Source organism: Colobus angolensis, unplaced genomic scaffold (assembly GCF_000951035.1).
Source record: "Colobus angolensis palliatus isolate OR3802 unplaced genomic scaffold, Cang.pa_1.0 Scaffold718, whole genome shotgun sequence".
Classification (NCBI taxonomy): domain Eukaryota; kingdom Metazoa; phylum Chordata; class Mammalia; order Primates; family Cercopithecidae; genus Colobus; species Colobus angolensis.
The window spans coordinates 122,208-143,637 of NW_012120910.1; the positions used below are offsets into that span (position 1 = coordinate 122,208).

General features: G+C 39.9%; 1 protein-coding gene across 2 annotated transcripts in view; it reads right to left on the minus strand.

Annotated features, from left to right (window-relative positions):
* Positions 1 to 21,430, minus strand: part of ZC4H2 (zinc finger, C4H2 domain containing) — a 127,248-nt gene that overhangs the window by 104,945 nt on the left and 873 nt on the right. The gene's annotated exons all lie outside the window — the stretch shown is intronic.

Here is a 21,430-nt window from a genome sequence, read left to right on the forward strand (position 1 = left end):
GTCACATGCTTTAAAAAAAAATAACTCAAGTATTCATGCAAGGCATGTTTGGTTGCCAGTTACAGAAATTAGCTCAAGTAATTGAGGGTTATTGTAATGATACGGTAGAGAATCTTGTGTAACACACTTAGAAGAATGCAGTTATGTCTCAGAGAACTGGAAAATCTTTCCATCTCTTGCTCTCATTCACTCTCTCTTGTACTACATAATCTTACTTCTCTCAAAACATCTGCTCAACAATCATATTTTTAAATTTATCCTCTGCTCACTGTCTGAGTATGCTTAGCTAATCATAGCTGTCCAAAAATGTAAGTCCCAGTTCTCTACATGACTACGTCAGGTAGGCATGGTTTCAGCAGCAATAAACAATTCGAACTACAGTGGCTTAAACAAGGGTTTTTCTCATTCAATAAGTATAGATGCAGGGGGTTATTGATGTTGATAGATTAGCTCAATGATAACAGGACCAACATTTCAGTGACCTTCTCCATGTGCTTGCAAGGTGGTTACTTCACTTCTGGCCACGATATCTGCATTCGTGGCAGGAAAAATAAAGGAAGAGATAGAAAGAAATTCTATCTGTTTCTGTCCCTTTTTATTGGGAAAGAAAAGCATTTTCAGAAATGCCCATCAAATTTCCCCTTACATTTCATTGGCTAGAAATAGCCTTATGGCCACCCCAAGGTACATGCAAAGGGAGCAGGGGAAATGAACTAGGCACATGGTGGACCTGAAAAAAAATCTCAGGTGTGCTAGCAATGAAGAATATGAAAATGGATACTATGTTGGCAGTTACAAGTCTCCGATACAAGGACCTGCCAGGTTAAATCACTGCAGCAAGTGACATAGTCTCTGTGTGGTCTAATCCAAGTCAGTGTCTAACCTCCAACCCAGGGCAATCAGGAAACAGTGAGAAGGGTTACCTTGTTGGGGCTTTGCCAGGGATAGCTATTCTAAGGAGTGTAGAAGTATTCATGTAATAGGTAAACTTCTAAAGTAGCCTCCAGTGATCCCTGCCTTCTAGTATCCATTTCTCTGTGTAACCCCCTCCTATTAGGGGTGGCCTAGACTTAATGACTTGCTTCTGATGAACAGAATATAGCAAAACTCATGGCATGTCCTTTTCTAGATTAGGTTACAAAAGTTTGCAACTTCCCTCTTGCTAGCAGACTCTCTTCATTGATTTTTTAGCTTGCAGGCCTTGATAAAACATGCTGCCATATTGAAGAGGTTCTTGTGACAAGGAACTAATGGCAGTCTCTCTTCAATAGGTAGCAAGGAACTGAGGCCCTTCAGTCCAACAATCCACAAATAACTGAATCCTGCCAACGACCATGTGAACTTGAAAGTAGATTACACCAAAGTTGAGTCTTGAGATGACTAGAGCCCAGCCAACACCTTGACAGTTACCTGTGAAAGATCCTGAAGCAGAGGACTCAATCAAGCCGTGCTTGGATTCTTGACCCGCAGAAAGAGTGAGATAATAAATGTCAGCTGTTTTAAGCTGCTAGATTTTAGGGGTAATTTGTTATGCAGCAAAACAATTACAGGAAAGAAATGATGGACATCTCCAGAACATCCATTTAAACATTCTGCCATGGGCTAACAACTCACGATTCAGATATTTTCTCTTCTGCTCTCTCTTCTCACAGCTGTCTGCTTGTGTAGAAAAAAAAGTTTTATAATAATCAGGTTAGAGCAGTCTAAAATTGGAACTAAATCTTTCATAGGTGAACGAGTTCCCCATCTTTGAAGGTATTCAAGCAGAATCTGACTATCTGTTAGAGATTTTTGTGGAAAGGATTCAGGCCTCATATGAGTTGATGGACTAGAAGGATGCTTTCTAATTCTTTTTACATGATAGAAAATAATACTTGTATGTATAGCACACTGGAGGTAAAACAACAAGGCTGCCTGTGGCTTGAGTGACTAGTTTCCCTAGGTCCTACACAACCATTTTGAGGGCAAAAGGGATTCCTCTGCACACTTATAATTCACACCAGTGTACCTTGGTCCACTGATTTGGAAACCTAAGATGAGATGACTTCAGGCTTTTATATACTTAGATTTCCTGGAGCTATGGTTCCCATGGTGTCATTCCAAGAACAGCATGGTCAGCATAACCTGGGCACTTTTAGAATGCAAACTCTCAGCCTTTCCCTAAACCTACTAAGTCAGAAACTATGGAAGCAATTCATGGGATGAACTGTGGGAGCCCACCAATTCATATTTCACCAAGTTCTACAGAAAAAACTGGGTTTAAGTCTTCATATTTGCACTTTTTGTCTGTAATCTGTGGGAAAGTCACTTTGCCTCTCTGGAACCCAGTTATATAATCCATAAAATTGGCTGAATAAACTATCTCCAAAGATTAAATGCTATATTTATAAAGTGTGTAGTGTAGTGCTCAACACATAATAGTTATTCAGTAAATGTTAGTTCTAGTACCAGCAAAAAAACTGAACTGAATTTATTTTAAAGAGCACTTATGAACATATTCAGTAGCTTGAAAATTGCACAAAATGATACGGAAAGCAAAAATCACCTACAATTTAATATAATTCTCAACATTATGTGTCTATCATTCCAGTCTTGTTTCTGTACCCAGTTATACTTAGAATAAATGAACTGCCTAAGCAACTTCTAATTGTGTGAGTAATTGCTGTACACTGCCAATTCTTGATTATCCATTTGGCTAATCATTGGTGGAAAATTAAAATCCCAAACTGGTTTCCCTCTGCCACATGGCATGTATCTATGCGGCTTTCCCCTGCCATCAATTATTTGCTTGAGAATAAAAATTCATTTCCATATCAGCCTAAGGGAAACAAAATGCCAAGAAATCACAGCCAGTGTTCCAGAGCATGCTAGAAATAGGACTCAGATTACCTGGCACATTATTTCTCTCCATAAAAGCAGGGCTTTGAAAATTGGCACTTTAAGCACCTAGTATGTTTTAGGCATCTCGTTTAATAAAACACTGAATCAGACACACTCTTAATGGACAGTCTATTACTAAAGGAGTTAAAATAGGTATATTGAGAATTTCAATATAGGTCAGGTCTATTCAATTTAACTCAACAAGTATTTATAGATTATCTATGTTCCATGCAATGATGGGTATGATGGTACCTCGCTCCTCAAGGGGATCACCACTTGGTAAGGACAAGAAACACATATAATCCAAATGTTGGCTGGGTTAGCCTTACTCCTCAGAGATCTTGGAATAATTGGTTTAGGCCTCTCTCATTCCATGATATGTGAGCTCCTGACTTTCCTCATGATTCTATGATAATCCTTGGGGCTAATACACTCTTTTCTCAGGTTCTTTTCTCTGCCTCCTGCATCTGCACATGCTATACATATTTCACTCTAATACAATATACATATGGACCTCAACCCTTCACTAGATTACACAATAAATCTATTCACAATAATACTTTCATGAGTTCTAGACTTTGTTAAAGATTTGGAGGTAAAGAGAAAGCTCAGAGGAGGAGCCACGTGTCCTTCCATCATCTTCTTTCTCCTCTTCCCATCTCTTCTCTTAGTCCTCTCCCTCCAAGATTGCTCCCATAGTTCCAAGCAAATTTCCCTCTATTATGCAGAACACTTTTACCCTCCCCAATTCCTTCCTACTAGCTTGCTTACCTCAATACATAAAGATATATAGCCAAAAAAGTTCATTTTTAAAATGAATTACTCTCCTTGCAAGGCAGCTAGGTTTATATTTAGCAAATTTATTTTTGCATTATATCTATAAATAAATAAATTAACGTGGCAGACCCTGTTAATCGCCTTCCTAATACCCATTCCCCTTTTATTTCTTGACAAAAGAGACTTAAATTTGTTCTGGGCATCAGTGTGGCCAGCTTCAGGTGAGATACTAACTTGTCTAGCTTCCTTCAAGTCAGGGTGGCCATGCACCCCGTTTTGACCAATGATCTTAAGTGGGAATCAGCTGGGGAAGCTTATGGAAAAGCTCTTGCTTTTTGATAAAAGAGACAGATGCAGCTGATGCTGCTTCTTTACCCTAGGGAAAGTACTGACTGGCCTGCCTGAAATAATGTACTTATCCCCTGGTCCAATCAACTATGTTTAGGGAGTATGATCATGTTGTAATAATATAACAACTCTTGTTGCAACCATGTAGGTTGTAGGATGGACAAAAAAGATGACAGCAGACTTTTAAGAGAAAGTTTTGGAGTAGATAATCCCATAAGTACCTGCTAGAATAAAGTTAGAAGATGAATAGTACTGGGAATGTGAAGAGATTTTGTTGGGTTTGGCTAGAATAACCAAGAATGCTCAGATTCTGCCTTACTCTTTATTCTCAATTGTTCCCTGAGAACAGAACAATTAAAAAATTGGGAACAGAGCATCATGTTATTATTAGTTGGACCAGGGCCCAATATGTCTAATACAGAGTTCTGGGAAACCCAATTTGAAGTACATGGTTAGAGTTCTAAGAGAGTCTAGTATTCCCCTAACTCAGGATGAACAAAAATATTACCTTTCTATCAACTGCATATAGCTAAAAAGAAAGAACTTTGATGATCCCAGCAAAATGGAAGGAGGAGCAGCAGGGACCAAGGCTTTGCCCACCTGTCTGGTCTGTAGTCCAGTGTTCCCATTCTTTGGCCTACAAGTAAATGTGATCCAGGCATATCTCGCATTATGATCTATTGGTTTGATGTTCCCTTCCGTTTAGAAAGAGGGAAGAAAATAGGAAAATATGTGGAAACCATCTACTAGAGTTATTTCTGATGTGAAAAGAGGCATCGGGACACCTCTCCCCTTAGGTTATTCTGCATTTTTTCTCTCACCTCTTTGGGCTTGATAGTCAAGATGATGGTCAGCCATAACCATCCCCCTTGTGAGGGAAGACCCATGGACTATCAGAAAAGAAGTTCTACCCCTCCTTTTCTAGCACCATCTCCCTGACATTCATCAGTTATTTTGTTTATCCTCCCAGGACCAAAGCTGCACAGCAGTTCAAACATTTACCTGCTATTTTATTTCACATACCAAATCATGCATATCTACAGTTGTCAAACCTGGTTCAATGAGTACTGCATGGTAGCATAGTCCAAATAATGCAACATCAGCACAGCACTATCAGAATGTCTACATTTGAACAATATGAAACCACTCTAAGTATTAAGTTTCAGGAAAGTTAAAGTTTCATGCTGAAATCTATGTACTATGTAGAAATTGAATTCCCAAAGAAATTAAAGCCAAAAATAACTTTTTCCCCAATTTATTATTTTGCTGTATCTCAGCCAGAGGAGGTTTCATCCAGATTCCTAGGTGGAGTCTATTTTCCTTCAGCAGTTGCATGCTTGGCTGTATTTCACTAGGGTTGTAACTCCTCTGAAGTTGCAATGATACAAATTCAAGTCTCCCTTGGATACCACTTTTCTTAAGTTCTAGTTCCACACTCATGAAATGTAGGATCAAGTGCTTATGACAATCTTAAGCAAAAATAACATTATCATATTGCTGTTACCAAGCCTATTGTTCAGATAACAAGGATAGAGGGTGAAACAGAAAAAAATTGGGGTTTTAACTTCATCTGTATGCCTGTCAATTTGTGCTAATTGTGCAGTGTCTATAATCCATTAAATAAAATTCAACTGAGAATTCTACCACTGAACCACCAATGCCAGTATCTAAAGAGCTTCTGCATAGCAAAAGAAAACATCGATAGACAACTCACAGAATGGGATAAAATATTCAAGAACTATGCATCTGACAAGGGTCTAATATCCAGAATCTATAAGGAACTTAAATCAACAAGCAAAAACTAAATAACTCCATTAAAAAGGAGGCAAAAGACATGAACAGACACTTCTCAAAAGACGACATACAAGCTGCCAACATGAAAAAAATGTTCATTGGTTGCCGGCAAGATGGCCGAATAGGAACAGCTCCAGTCTGCAGCTCCAAGCAAGATTGATGCAGAAGGTGGGTGATTTCTGCATTTCCAACTGAGGCACCCTGTTCATCTCACTGTGACTGGTTGGACCGTGGGTGCAGCCCATGGAGGGCGAGACAAAGCAGAGTGGGGCGTTGCCTCACCTGGGAAGCGCAAAGGGTTGGGGGATTTCCTTCCCCTAGCCAAAAGAAGCCGTGAGAGACTGTACTTTGAGGAATGGTGCACTCTGGCCCAGATACTGTGCTTTTCCCACAGTCTTCACAACCAGCAGACCAAGAAATTCCCTCCAGTGCCTACGTCACCAAGACCCTGGGTTTCAAGCATGAAACTGGGCAGCCATTTGAGCAGACATAGGGCTAGCTGCAGGAGCTTTTTTTTTTTTTTTTTTTTTTTTTCCCATACCCCAGTGGCACCTGGAATGCCAGCAAGACAGAACCGTTCACTCCCCTGGAAAAGGTGCTGAAGCCAGGGAGCGAAGTAGTCTGGTTCGGGGGCTCCCATCCCCACAAAGCTGAGCAAGCTAAGATCCACTGGCTTGAAATTCTCACTGCCAGCACAGCAGTCTAAGGTTGACCTGGGACACTCAAGCTTAGTTGGGGGAGGGGCGTCTGCCATTGCTGAGGCTTGAGTAGGCAGTTTTCCCCTCAGAGTATAACCAAAACCGCCAGGAAGTTTGAACTGGACGGAGCCCACCTTAGCTCAGCAAGGCCACTGTGGCCAGAAGGCCTCTCTAGATTCCTCCTCTCTGGGCAGGGCATCTCTGAAAAAAAAGGTAGCACCAGTCAGGGGCTTATAGATAAAACCCCCATCTCACTGGGACAGAGGACCCAGGTGAGGGGCGGCTGTGGGTGCAGCTTCAGCAGACTTAAATATCCCTGCCTGACAGCTATGAAGAGAAAAGCAGATCACTCAGGACAGAGTTCAAGTTCTGATAAAGAATAAACTGCCTCCTCAAGTGGGTCCCTGACCCCCATGTATCCTGACTGGGAGATACCTCCCAGCAGGGGCCAACAGACACCTCATACAGGAGAGCTCTGGCTGGCATCTGTCAGGTGCCCCTCTGGGACGAACCTTCGAGAGGAAGGAACAAGTAGCGATCTTTGCTGTTCTGTAGCCTCTGCTGGTGATACCTAGGAAAACAGGGTCTGGAGTGGACTTCCAGCAGGCTCCAGCAGACCTGCAGCAGATGGATCTGTTACAAGGAAAACTAACAAACCAAAAGGAATAGTATCAACATCAACAAAAAGGATGTACACTCAGAGACCCAATCCAAAGGTCACCAACATCAAAGACCAAAGGCAGATAAATCCACGAAGATGGGGAGACCAGTGCAAAAAGGCTAAAAATTCCAAAAACCAGAATGCCTCTTCTCCTCCAAAGGATCACAACTCCTCACCAGCAAGGGAACAAAATTGGACAGAGAATGAGTTTGACAAATTGACAGAAGTAGGCTTCAGAAGGTGGGTAATAACAATCTCCTCTGAGCTAAAGGAGCATGTTCTAACCCAATGCAAGGAAGCTAAGAACCTTGAGAAAAGGTTAGATGAATGGCTAACTAGAATAACTAGTTTAGAAAAGAACATAAATGACCTGATGGAGATGAAAAACACAGTACAAGAACTTCGTGAAACGTACACAAGTACCAATAGCTGAATTGATTAAGCAGAAGAAGGGATAGCAGAGATTGAAGACCAACTCAATGAAATAAAGCATGAAGACAAGATTAGAGAAAAAAGAGTGAAAAGAAAAGAACAAAGTCTCCAAGAAATATGAGACTATGTGAAAAGACCAAATCTACATTTGATTGTTGTACCTGAAAGTGACGGGGAGAATGGAACAAAGTTGGAAAACACTCTTCAGGATATTATCCAGGGAAACTTCCACAACCTAGCAAGGCAGGCCAACATTCAAATTTGGGAAATACAGAGAGCACAACAAAGATACTCCTTGAGAAGAGCAACCCCAAGACACATAATCGTCAGATTCACCAAGGTTAAAATGAAAGAAAAAATGTTAAGGGCAGCAAGAGAGAAAGGTCGGGTCACCCACAAAGGGAAGCCCATCAGACTACAGCAAATTTCTCGGCAGAAACCCTAGAAGCCAGAAGAGAGTGGGGGCCAATATTCAACATTATTAAAGAAAAGAATTTTCAACCCAGAATTTCATATCAAGTCAAACTAAGCTTCACAAGTGAAGGAGAAATAAAATTCTTTACAGACAAGCAAATGCTGAGAGATTTTGTCACCACCAGGCCTGCCTTACAAGGGCTCCTGAAGAAAGCAATAAACATGGAAAGGAACGACCAAAACCAGCCACTGCAAAAACATACCAAATAGTAAAGACCACTGATGCTCTGAAGAAACTGCATCAACTAATGGGAAAAATAACCAGCTACCATCATAATGACAGGATCGAATTCACAGATAACTAACAATATTAACCTTAAAAGTAAACAAGATAAATGACCCAATTAAGATACAGACTGGCAAACTGGATAAAGAGACAAGTCCCATCTGTGTGCTGTACTCAGGAGCCCTATCTTACCTGCAAAGACATACATAGGCTCAAAATAAAGGGATGGAGGAATATTTACCAAGCAAATGGAAAACAAAAATAAAGCAGGGGTTGCAATCCTAGTCTCTAAGAGACTTTAAACCAACAAAGCTCAAAAGAGAAAAGAAGGGCATAACAGAATGGTAAGGGATCAATGCAACAAGAAGAGCTAACTATCCTAAATATATATACACCCCATACAGGAGCATCCAGATTCATAAAGCAAGTTCTTAGAGACCTACAAAGAGACTTAGATTCCCACACAACAATATTGGGAGATTTTAACACCCCACTGTCAATATTAGACAGATCAATGAGACAGAAAGTTAACAAGAATATCCAGAACTTGAACTCAGCTCTGGACCAAGTGGACATAATAGACATCTACAGAACTCTCCACCCAAAATCGACAGAATAAACATTCTTCTTAGCACCATATCACACTTATTCTAAAATTGACCACTTAATTGGAAGTAAAACATTCCTCAGCAAATGCAAAAGAATGGAAATAATAAGTTTCCCAATCCACAGTACAATCAAATTAGAACTCAGGATTAAGAAACTCACTCAAAACTGCACAACTATATGGAAACTGAACAACCTGCTCCTGAATGACTATTGGGTAAATAACAAAATTAAGGCAGAAATGAAGATGTTATTTGAAAACAATGAGAACAAAGACACAACGTACCAGAATCTCTGGGACACAATTAAAGCAGTGTGTCATGGGAAATTTATAGCACTAAATGCCCACAAGGGAAAGCAGGAAAGATCTAAAATCGACACCCTAACATCACAATGAAAAAAACTTGAGAAGCAAGTGCAAACAAATTCAAAAGCTAGCAGAAGACAAGAAATAACTAAGATCAGAGCAGAACTGAAGGAGACAGAGACATGAAAAACCCTTCAAAAAATCAATGAATACAGGAGCTGGGTTTTTGAAAAGATTAACAAAATAGACCGCCAGCCAGAATAATAAAGAAGAAAAGAGAGAAGAATCAAATAGCTGCAATATAAAATGTTAAAGGGGATATCACCACCGATTCCATAGAAATACAAATTACCATCAGAGAATATTATAAACACCTCTACGCAAATAAACTAGAAAATCTAGAAGAAATGGATAAATTCCTGGACATGTACACCCTCCCAACTCTAAACCAACAAGAAGTCGAATCCCTGAATATACCAAAAACAAGATCTGAAATTGAGGCAGTAATTAATAGCCTACCAAGCAAAAAAGTCCAGGACCAGAGGGATTCACAGCTAAATTCTACCAGAGGTACAAAGAGAAGCTGGTACCATTCCTTCTGAAACTATTCCAAACAATAGAAAAAGAGGGAATCCTCCCTAATTCATTTTGTGAGGCCAGCATCATCCTTATATCAAAACCTGGCAGAGACACAACAGAAAAAGAAACTTTCAGGCCAATATCCCTGATGAACATCAAATCAATCCTCAATAAAATACTGGCAAACCAAATCCAGGAACTCATCAAAAAGCTTATCCACCACGATCAAGTTGGCTTTATCCCTGGGATGCAAGGCTGGTTGAACATATGCAAATCAATAAATGTAACCCATCATATAAACAGAACCAATGACAAAAACCACATGATTATCTCAATAGATGCAGAAAAGGCCTTTGACAAAATTCAACACCCCTTCATGCTAAAAACTCTCAATAAAGTAGGTATTGATGGAACACATCTCAAAATAATAAGAATTCTTTATGATAAACCCACAGCCAATATCATACTGAAAGGGTAAAAACTGAAAGCAAAGTCTCAGGATACAAAATCACTGTGAAAAAATCACAAGCCTTCCTATACACCAATAACAGACAAACAGAAAGCCAAATCATGAGTGAACTCCCATTCACAATTGCTACAAAGACAGTAAAATACCTAGGAATACAACTTAAAAGGGATGTGAGGGACGTCTTTAAGGAGAATTACAAACCACTGCTCAAGGAAATAAGAGAGGACACAAAGAAATGGAAAAACATTCTATGCTCATGGACAGGAAGGAACAATATCATGAAAATGGCCAAAATGCCGAGGTAATTTATAGATTCAATGCCATCCCCATCAAGCTACCAATGACTTTCTTCATTGCTTCTTTTTATCAGGTTTGTCAAAGATCAGATGGTTGTAGATGTGCGGTGCTATTTCTGAGGCCTCTGTTCTGTTCCATTGATCTATATATCTGCTTTGGTACCAGTACCATCCTGTTTTTGTTACCGTAGCCTTGTAGTATAGTTTGAAGTCAGGTAGCATGATGCCTCCACCTTTGTTCTTTTTGCTTAGGATTATCTTGGCTATGAGGGCTCTTTTTTTGGTTCCATATGAAATTTAAAGTAGTTTTTTTCCAATTCTGTGAAGAAAGTCAATGGTAGTCCTGAGACTTTGCTGAAGTTGCTTATCACCTTAAGGAGATTTTGGGCTGAGATGATGGGGTTTTCTAAATATACAATCATGACATCAGCAAAGAGACAATTTGACTTCCTCTTTTCCTAATTGAATACCCTTTATTTCTTTCTATTGCCTGATTGTCCTGGCCAGAATTTCCAATTCTGTGTTAAATAGGAGTGATGAGTGAGGGCATTCTTGTGTTGTGCTGGTTTTCAAAGGGAATGCTTTCAGTTTTTCTCAAAAGAAGACATATATGCAGTCAACAAACACATGAATAAAAGCTCATCATCACTGGTCATCAGAGAAATGCAAATCAAAACCACAATGAGATACCATCTCATGCCAGTTAGAGTGGCGATGATTAAAAAGTCAGGAAACAAGAGATTCTGGTGAGGATGTGCAGAAATAGGAACACTTTTACACTGTTGGTGGGAGTGTAAATTAATTCAACTACTGTGGAAGACTGTATGGCAATTCCTCAAGGATCTACAACTAGAAATACCACTTGACCCAGTAATCCCATTACTGGGTATATACCGAAAGGATTATAAATCATTCTACTATAAAGACACTTGCACACGTATGTTTATTGTGTCACTGTTCACAACAGCAAAGACTTGGAACCAACCCAAATGTCCATCAATGATAGACTGGATAAAGAAAATGTGGCACATATACACCATGGAATACTATGCAGCCATAAAAAACGATGAGTTCATGTCCTTTGAAGGCACACAGATGAATTTGTAAAGCATCATTCTCAGCAAACTAACACAAGAACAGGAAACCAACCACCACCTGTTCTTATACATAAGTGGGGGTTAAACAATGAGAACACATGGACACAGTGTGGGAAACAGAACACACCGGGGCCTGTCTGGGGGTTGGGGGCTAGGGGAGGGATAGCATTAGGAGAAATACCTAATGTAGATGATGGGTTGATGGGTGCAGCAAACCACCATGGCATGTCTATACATGTGTAACAAACCTGCATGTTCTGTACATGTACCCCAGAACTTAAAGTATAATAAAAAAAAAAAAATGTTTACCATCACTGGTCATCAGAGAGACGCAAGTCAAAACCACCATGAGATACCATCTCACACCAGTCAGAATGGCTACTATTAAAAAGTCAAAAAACAACAGATGCTGTTGAGGCTGCAGAGAAAAGGGAACACTTATACACTGTTGGTTGGAATGTAAATTATTAACAGTTCAGCCCCTGTGGAAAGCAGCTTGAAGATGTCTCAAAGAACTTAAAGTGGAGCTACCATTTGACCCAGCAATCACATTCCTGGGTATATACCTAAAAGAATATAGATCATTATACAAAAAAAGAAAAACCCAAACCACATGCACTTGTATATTAATCGCCACACTATTCACAATACCGAAGACATGGAATCAACCCAGGTGCTCATCACTGGTAGATGGGATCAATTAAATGTGGTATATATACACCATGGAATACCACACAGCCATAAAAAATTGACACCATGTCCTTTGCGGCAACATGGATGGAGCTGGAGGCCATAACCTAAGCGAATTAATGCAGAAACAGAAAACCACATATTCTCACTTGTAAGTTGCCACTAAACATTGAGTGGACATGAATGTAATCATGAGAATAATATATACTGTGACCTGCTAGAGAGGGGAGAAAATGAGTGGGGCTTGGGTTGAAGAACTACCTATTGAGTATTATGCTCATTACTTTGGTACAATATATCCATATAACAACCCTACACATGTACTCCCTGTATCTAAAATAAAAGCTGAAAATAAAATAAAATTCAACTGAGAGAAATTGCCTGTGGAGAGAGCGGTTGAGCTGTCATATTTATTTTCTAAAAACTTCATGAAATTCCAAATCCATGGTTTTTTTGTTGGTCTGTTTTTTGCTTTTTTTTTTTTTTTTTTTGGTCACAGTCTTGCTCTGTCACCCAAGCTGTAGTGCAGTGGCACAATTACAGCTTACGGCAGCCTCCACCTCCTAGGTGCAAACCATCCTCCCACCGCAGCCTCCCAAGTAGCTGGGACCACAGGTGATCACCATGTCTGGCTAGTTTTTTAAAATATTTGGTAGGGACGAGGTCGCAATATAGTGCCCAGGCTCCAAATCTTTACTAGTTCTGTGCTGCTACTATGGGCACTTATCAAACATCCATAATCGCATTGCTTTCCTTCAGATTTTGAATTCTCCAGACTTTGGTTATCTAAATGGTAATATAAACATTTCTCTTGCCATTTAGATTCCTGCACAAAAAGATGTGATCTCTCTGGAGAAATATACCACTCCTCAGCTCCAGGTGAGAGAGTGGGATTGGGGAAAGCAAGATGCCATCCCTCCAACCAATGCCCCCAAATATGCAAACCAAAATCATTTTTTATCCATAGAGGCCATAAGGAGAATTTTGCTTTCTCCATGTGGAACTCTGCCTTCTAATCTAGCTTAAGGGCAGCTCTCCTCTTCAGTCTACATTCCCCAAGGATCTCCTATTTCAGGAGAGAATCTCTTTCCCTCCAAATACCAGCTGCAACTCTGATTACTAAACATAGGATGCTGCACAAAATATTTTCTGTATAGAGCTATGGGAAAATGTGATTAAAAAGTGGCTCACTTGAAGCTTTAATGAGGCTTCCTAATGGCATTCCTGTCCCCAAGCTCAAATCCAAATGTTAGTGTTCTCTGACCCAGCCACATAACACATAAATCTGAATTGATGCCAGTCTTCTTAGATACAGAAAGAGAATATTGCTGAAACTGCCTCAAGATAGGCCCTGGCCCTCTTACAGTATCCACCCACAGGGACAGAGGAGGAATAGGAATGGAAGGACCACGAATGGGCATGAAACCTATTTGCAAATATCGACCCTACCCTTTATTAAATCTGACCTAATCAGTGTCATGCCATCTGACCTATAATATAAATATTTCCCTTTGGGGAGGAAGGAATGAAGTAAGGGCAGAGTAGAAATATAGGTACCTTCCAGATACAGGTAAAGGGCCATTACAAATATAAATTATTCAGGGAAAACGGTTGTGGAAATAACTACTGTTTTGCAGGCAAAGGGAAAAGAATAAGCAAAGATACAGAAGAGCTAAGCAGCTTAATATGGGAGAGCAGAATGTTTGTACAGTTACTCAATTCAAACTAGCTTGAGCAACAAAAGGAATTTAGCACAAGGATAGAGGAGTGTCTTATGGAACCCAAAATCAAGAAGGCAGGTGGGCTTCAAGGAATAAGCTGCAGCTAGAAACTCAACTGCTATCTGGACTCTCTCCCTCCCTCATTGCTGCATCTCTCTATGTTTCTGCTTCATCTTTTATAGCAGACCAGCATTTTCTTTTTCCCCAGACCATATGGTAGAAAAATGGCTGCTGCCAACAGCTATGAAGTTTATACTGCTCAGCATAAGAAAGCAACCAGACCAGGATGAAATATCTTAATCTAGATTCCAGATTCCCAAGGAAGGACTATAATAGTTTCAGATTGGTTGGTTAACTGTGGCCAATGGGTCACATAATATTAAAAACTTCTACAGTAACATTAGGATGGAAGTGGTGGAAAGAGAAGCTCCAAGAAGGGTGATGCTCAGCAAAGAATTGCAAGGAGTATTAGATTCCTGAGCATGAAGTAGAATGTAGAGAATGGTAGGGGATATGACTGGAAAAGAGACAGATTATGAAAAGTAATATGGAGTTTGAAGTGTAATCAATAAGGAATGGGGAATAGATCTGAAACATTTTTAAGCAGGGAGAGAATGTGATAAGGTTTGCATTTTTAGATAACTTATTCAAGAAGCAGTGCAGAAGACGGTTTGGAAGAGAGGTAAGAACGAAGGTAAGGAGCCTGATTAGGAAGTTGCTGAAATATTCCTGAAAAAAATTAGAAGGAAATATATAAATTAGGGCAAAACTGGTGATGGTGCAGGTGTAAAGGAATGATGAATGAATATGAGAGCTATTTAGGAGATAGAATCAGCAAGGCTTATTAACTTAATTAGATGTAGGAGGTTAGAAAAGAGAGTCTGAGGTGACCTTTATGTTTTTCGTTTAGGAGACAAGGTAAAATACACCTACCCAGAGAGGGACGATATGACCGTTGGGGGCCTGCCAAACTTGGAAGTGCATCCACTCTTGGGATTAGATCATACTTTGCTTTGTTTGGTATCAGTGAGACAGAAATTTCAGCACACCGAGAGAGAGAGAGCTCAGGCAAAGGGTTTCACGTGTCCTTTATTCACTATTGAATATAACGGCAAACGAGGTACCAATCAACCTTCTGTTTGAAGTGGGCATCTTCAGTTGCCTGAATTGTCTTGATTCCAGAAGATGACATTCCTCATGCAGGAACTGAAGGCATAGTACAAAGGAGATTTTCCTAAAGCGGAGATCTGAGCATCTGGAAGAGCTGAAGAACTACCAAATGGCTATTCCAAGAGGCAGATATAGTGTTTTTATCCCTCCCTCCCTCCTTTTTCTTTCAATAGGCAGAAATCTGGGTGAAGTGCAGTTATAATTTCCTTTTGTCCTATTTCAGACACAAAAAGATATATACCTCCTTAATCTATGTATATACATTGATATCTATCTATATCTATCTAGCCAGCTATCTAGCTAGCTAGCTAGCTGCTACAATCCAGTGGAATTCCCAAAGGGCCTTTAAGAAGAGGATATAGAAATTCATCCATTCATTTATTCGACAAAGATTTATTGAGAGCCTACTATGTGGCAGGTACTATTCTAAGCATTAGAGATACAGCAGTGAACAAAGTAGGCAAGAATCCCTGTCTTCATGAAGTTTCAATTCTAGTGATTCAACTTATTCTTCCTTGGTGCATATATGCAGCTTATTTTTCAGGAAAAGGTACAGAAGTCTTGGCTTGACTCACATAAAATGATCATAATCCAGTCATTTCATCTGTTTCTGTGAGAAGGTGAAATCATTATGTGACAATACCAGCCTCTCCCTTTGGGGATTTTTTTTTTTTTTTTTTCCGAGACAGAGTCTTGCTCTGTCACCCGGGCTGGAGTGCAGTAGTACCATCCCAGCTCACTGCAACCTCTGCCTCCTGGGTTCAAGTGATTCTCATGCCTCAGCCTCCCAAATAGCTGGGACCACAGACGTGAGCCACTATGCCTGGCTAATTTTTGTATTTTTAGTAGAGACAGGGTTTCACCATGTTGGCCAGGCTGGTCTTGAGCTCCTGATCCGCCTGCCTCAGCCTCCCAAAGTGCTGAGATTACGGGCATGAGTCACTGTGCCAGGCCTCTCTTTGGGGAAATTTTTGGGGAATCTACCCCCCAAAAGACAAATAACCCATTAGCATGGGAAAATATATTCAAGCATGGACAGGTTGAATTTGAACTGCTTGGGTGGCGTCCAAGTCAGGACGTCAAGTGAACAGTTGGACCAACTTATCTAGATCTCAGGACGGTGGTCTGAGCTAGTAATATATATTTTAAAGTCATCCATGTGCAGGTAATAGAGCATGGAGAGTAGAACAAAAGAAATAGGCCAAAAGTGGAACTATGGGAGGGGGAAAACTAACATTTAATAGGTAGGTTGAAGGAGAAGAGTCCATGAAAGTTATATAAATAAAAAAGATAAAGAGGAAGGAAAAGAACAGAGAATGTATGTCTGGAATCAAGTGGAGTCGAAAATTTCAAGCAGACCCAAATGATAAATACTATCATATGTAGCAGTGAGGTCCAATAACAAACGTACTGAAAAGTGTCCATTGCATAGGGAAATTTGTCAGTAACTGGTGTTCTTAACAAAATAGCTTTTAGTGGAGAGGTAGAGGTTAAATCCCTTTTACAGTGGTTGGAAGGTGAATGGGAAGTGAAGAAATAGAGGCAGTGAATGTAAGATAACCACTTTGGAGACCTCTGGGTGAGAAGGAAACATGATAGGGTAACAGGAGACACTTCTAGGAAACTGAAGGAGGCTCCAGGATCACAGGAGAGTATGTCTTTTAAGAACGGAAGAGTCTTGAGTATGTTTACAGGCTGAGGAGAATAATGTAGTTGAGAGGGAGAGTTGTAAGGTATGTGAGATAGAAAGAAAAAGTGGGTAAGACCTGTACGGTGCTAGATGAGACAAAGATCAGGAGCTCAAATAGGAGATTTAGTCTATGTGAGACTGGAGGAATAAAGGTATAATACGGGAGCAGATGCAGATTGTAGGTGAGAAAAATTCCTGTTACCTGTAATTTTTTTAACTGGGGTGGCAGATTTGCTGAGTGAAGGATGAGGTCATCTGTCATAGTAGAGAATGGTTAAAGTTTGGAGAAATAGTTGAGGGGAACTGGAAAAGGACTAACCATGAAAAAGGATTGCGAAGTAGTTCAGAGATGAGAAACTAAGTCTGTGGCAACATCAATTTGCATTAAAAGGTCATAGTGATTTTCTTCAGAGGAGCTTGAATAGAAACAGTGAACAAAAGATGAAGATCTATAGCATACAGACACAAAGGGTTCAAGGGTCTGAAATTCTGGGAATTACTTCAATTCTGGAGACTCTTCATTTTTTTATTTTTTGAGTCAGGGTCTGGCTCTCTTGCCCAGGATGGAGTGCACTGGAGCAACTGCAGTTCACTGCAACCTCTGTCTCCTGGGCTTACGTCATCCTCCCACCTCAGCCTGCCGAGTAGCTGGGACTACAGGTACATGTCACCACACCCAGCTAATTTTTATATTTTTTTTTTGTAGAGACTGGGTTTCTCTGCATTGCCCAGGCTGGTCTCGAGCTCAAGCAATCCACCTGCCTTGACCTCCCAAAGTGCTGGGATTACAGGAGTGAGCCACTGTGTCTAGCTGACCCTTTATGTTATATGTCAAGATGAAATCATCCAAGGAGCTTTCTCAGAAACTTCACTCAAAGTCTATTGACAATCTCATACCCTCCCCCACAAATATATCTGTCAATTTGATTTCATTTATGTGAATTATTTATTAACTTGTCTTCCTGCATCATTAGATTATAAGCTCTTTGGGGCTGGAGCACTGTTTAATATTTGTGCTAGACTCCTAAATAAGTAATAGTACCTTGCCTCTGACAAAGACTCTCTCCTTGACCAAATTTGAGTTAGGCTCTTGTGAGCCTTCTTTTCAACTAAGCTCTGACCTTGGGCTCTGTCCTTGGCTTGCTTAGTTCAGTTTTAGCAAGAATCCTGCTGAGTCAGTTTAGTGGAAAACCCCTACCCTTGGTATCTGATCATTCTGGATATCTGATTAGATATCTCATCTCCCACCCCTGATATCTTATTACCCTGGTCTGCCTTTAGCAAGATTTCCATCAAGTTGGTTTAGCAAGAATACCCCTAGAATTAATGTTTCCTCTTAGTAATTTTCCATTAACTGATGCCTCCACTCTGCTCCTTGTTTATAAATTCCCACTTATAAATGTTACTCCCCCCTTGTTGGACTCAGAGTTAAGCCTCATCTCTCTCCTCTACTGTAAAACTTCATAACAATAATCCTCCTTGAATTAAGTCTTTCTTACCATCTTTAACAAGTATCATGAAAAAATTTTCTTTAACATCATATTTAGCTATCAGATATAGACCTTTTCCAAACTTTGGCGTGGCATACAAGGCATTTCACAATCTTTGCTCAATCTACTTCTCTATATTCAACTCCATTACAACTTTACACTTCCCGGCCCATAAACACAGATAAAATAAGCATACATCACACTTTTCTACTTTTGCTGAATACGTCATGCACTTTCAAATTTTCTGGGCTTTTGAATATACTTTTTACTTTGCATGGGATATTTTTATCCCCTTTTGGCAAATTCCCACTCATCTATTGACACCTTCTTCTATGACTTTATTTATTCAAGGAAGATCTACTCTTGATTTACTAGGTGCATCTACTGTGCCAGCACAGAGTTCTGTTTTTGAAGAACTCACTGATTTGTAATTGTAAAGGTAAATGAAGGTGAATAAGGAAAAAAAAAAAAAAAAAAAAAGAAATGACAGCCCTGGCATCAGGATTACATTAAAGGAAAAAAAAAAAAAAAAAAAAAATGAAAAGAAGGTGAATAAGGAGAAAGAGATTATTTTCTCCCCCTTAGCTCTTAATGTATCTCCTTGAGAGTCAGAGTGAAACTTTATCCTTTCTCTAACTTTTGGAATGTAGATAAATCTCTCCAGAGACCACAGAGAGACTACGCACACATATGTCCAAGGTCAAGGTCACATTTCTCTTTGAAATGTAAAGACATGTCTTCAAAGTTAATGTAGGAGCCCATCTCAAGGTGTAACCATTTGTCTTTCAGGAAGATGACAGGTATCTTTGGGGAGGTAAGAAAAGTTTTATTATTCTGTTGGAAGAATTCAATTAACTAAACAAATAGCTGCCTCAATTCTCAAGTGGACTTGGTATCTTGTAATATATAAGTTGTGTAGAATTTCATTTTGAATTTGCAGTCTCTTGAAGGCTACTTGTATGCGTGTACTCTGTTGTGCTTACTCGATAATAAATCAGCTGTCTTTTTTTTTTCCATGTTGACATAGAGAGGTCTGCTTGTTGTAGGAGTTTTTACCTTTCTATCGTAGTAAGGCAGACACACTGATGTGGGCAAAGGAGATGAGATTTTATCTTGAAACCCCAGGAAAGATACTGAAGGACTTTAAGTACAGCAGTGACACAGTTCTCTATCTAGAAAGGAACACAGAAGAATTAAAGATGATCAGCAGGATTTATATATGTATTCCTCTATTCACTGTTAAAAAATGTGTGATAGAATGTGATTAGTTCAATAAGTGAACAGAGAATGTAGGTTTTATGTGGCAAAATACAGGCTTTAGAAGATATAAGCAAATTTTGTAAAAAGTCTTTCCCCGTGAGTTACTGATGGTCATTAGAAAAGGCTGAACACTATGGAATTGTTTTCCTTTGAACCTGAAAGGCATGTCTGTTCCATATGGAAGGAAAGGTATGAGCTCTGTGAGGACTCTATCCAAGCTCATTGCTACATTTATACTTGTAATATATATTCCCTATGTTATGGTCCTCCACACTGGTTACAGCTTGTTGATGATCTCCAATCTGATACTTCTATTTAATTAGTTCTAGAGTGATTCACCCTTTTCCCCTTTCCAATTGTTCTTCTCTTTCTTCAGTACTTTTTGGCTGATCTGTATAAAGTTTCATTTTAGTGTGACAGTCCATTTGAGCTCTCCTCTAATGTTTCTTTTCTCTCTCTCTCTCTCTGTCTCTCTTTCTTTTTGGGACGGAGTCTCATTGTGTCGCCCAGGATGGAGTGCAATGGTGCCATCTCGGCTTACTGTAACCTCCACCTCCCAGGTTCAAGTGATTCTACTGTCTCTGCTTCCCAAGTAGCTGGGATTACAGGCAAGTGCCACCACGCCTGGCTAATTTTTTCATTTTTAGTAGAGGAGGGGTTTCGCCATGTTGGCCAGGCTAGTCTTGAACTCCTGACCTCAGGTGATCTGCCCACCTCGGCCTCCCAAAGTGTTGGGATTACAGGCATGAGCCACCGCGCCCGGCCCTCTACTAATGTTTCACTGGCACTTATCATAGGACTTCTTAGAGTTTTTACACATGGCGTAGCTATTTTTACACTTTCTAAAATGTTTAAATATTTTATCAAATAAACATCCAGCAGGGCACATTTTGTAAATATGTTTACATATTGTATTAAGTTTAATACAGAAACTCTAAACCTAATCTCAAAAACATCAAGTAAATAAGTCCCTAGAATATCACACAAGTTTGTACACAGCCATTGCCTACATGTCAATTCTCAGTGTCAATATTTTAAAATTAAAAAGTGTAGTTTTGGAAGAATCACTGGATATTTACATGTTCATTAACTGGAGGGTTTGTGCAGATTTCTTACCCAGGTGAACCTTTGGGAAAGATGTTTAATCACTTTATAGATCTAGATGTGTCTCAGAAAAGGTAAAAACTGATCTGTGGCTGAGTGCCTAAGGAGGCGTGGAAGGAGCTAGGGCTAGAAAAATAGAGGCAAGATCTTAGAGGACTTTGAATGTTAAGCTAGGGAATCTGTACTTTCTCCTTTATTATAGATAATGAATCTACTGAAAAATAACTCCAATTTTTACTAAGTGCTTACTCTGAGCCACAGTAAGTTATGTATGTTAAGGGCTTTACATTCACTTTTCCATTTAATCCTCATAACTACTCTATAGGTATTATAATTATCCCCATTTTACTGATAAGGAAACAGATTCAGACAGGTTAAGAATCTCAGCTCAGGCTGGGCGCGGTGGCTCACACCCATAATCCCAGCTCTTTGGGAGGTGGAGGCGGGTGGATCACTTGAGGTCAGGAGTTTGAGACCAGCCTGGCCAACATGGTGAAACCCTGTCTCTACTAAAAATACAAAATTTATCCAGGCGTGATGGCTACTCGGGGGGCTGAGGCAGGAGAATCACTTGAACCCGGGAGGAGGAGGTTGCAGTTAGCCGAGATGGCGCCACTGCTCGCCAGCCTGGGCGACAGGGTGAGGCTCTGTCTCAAAAAAA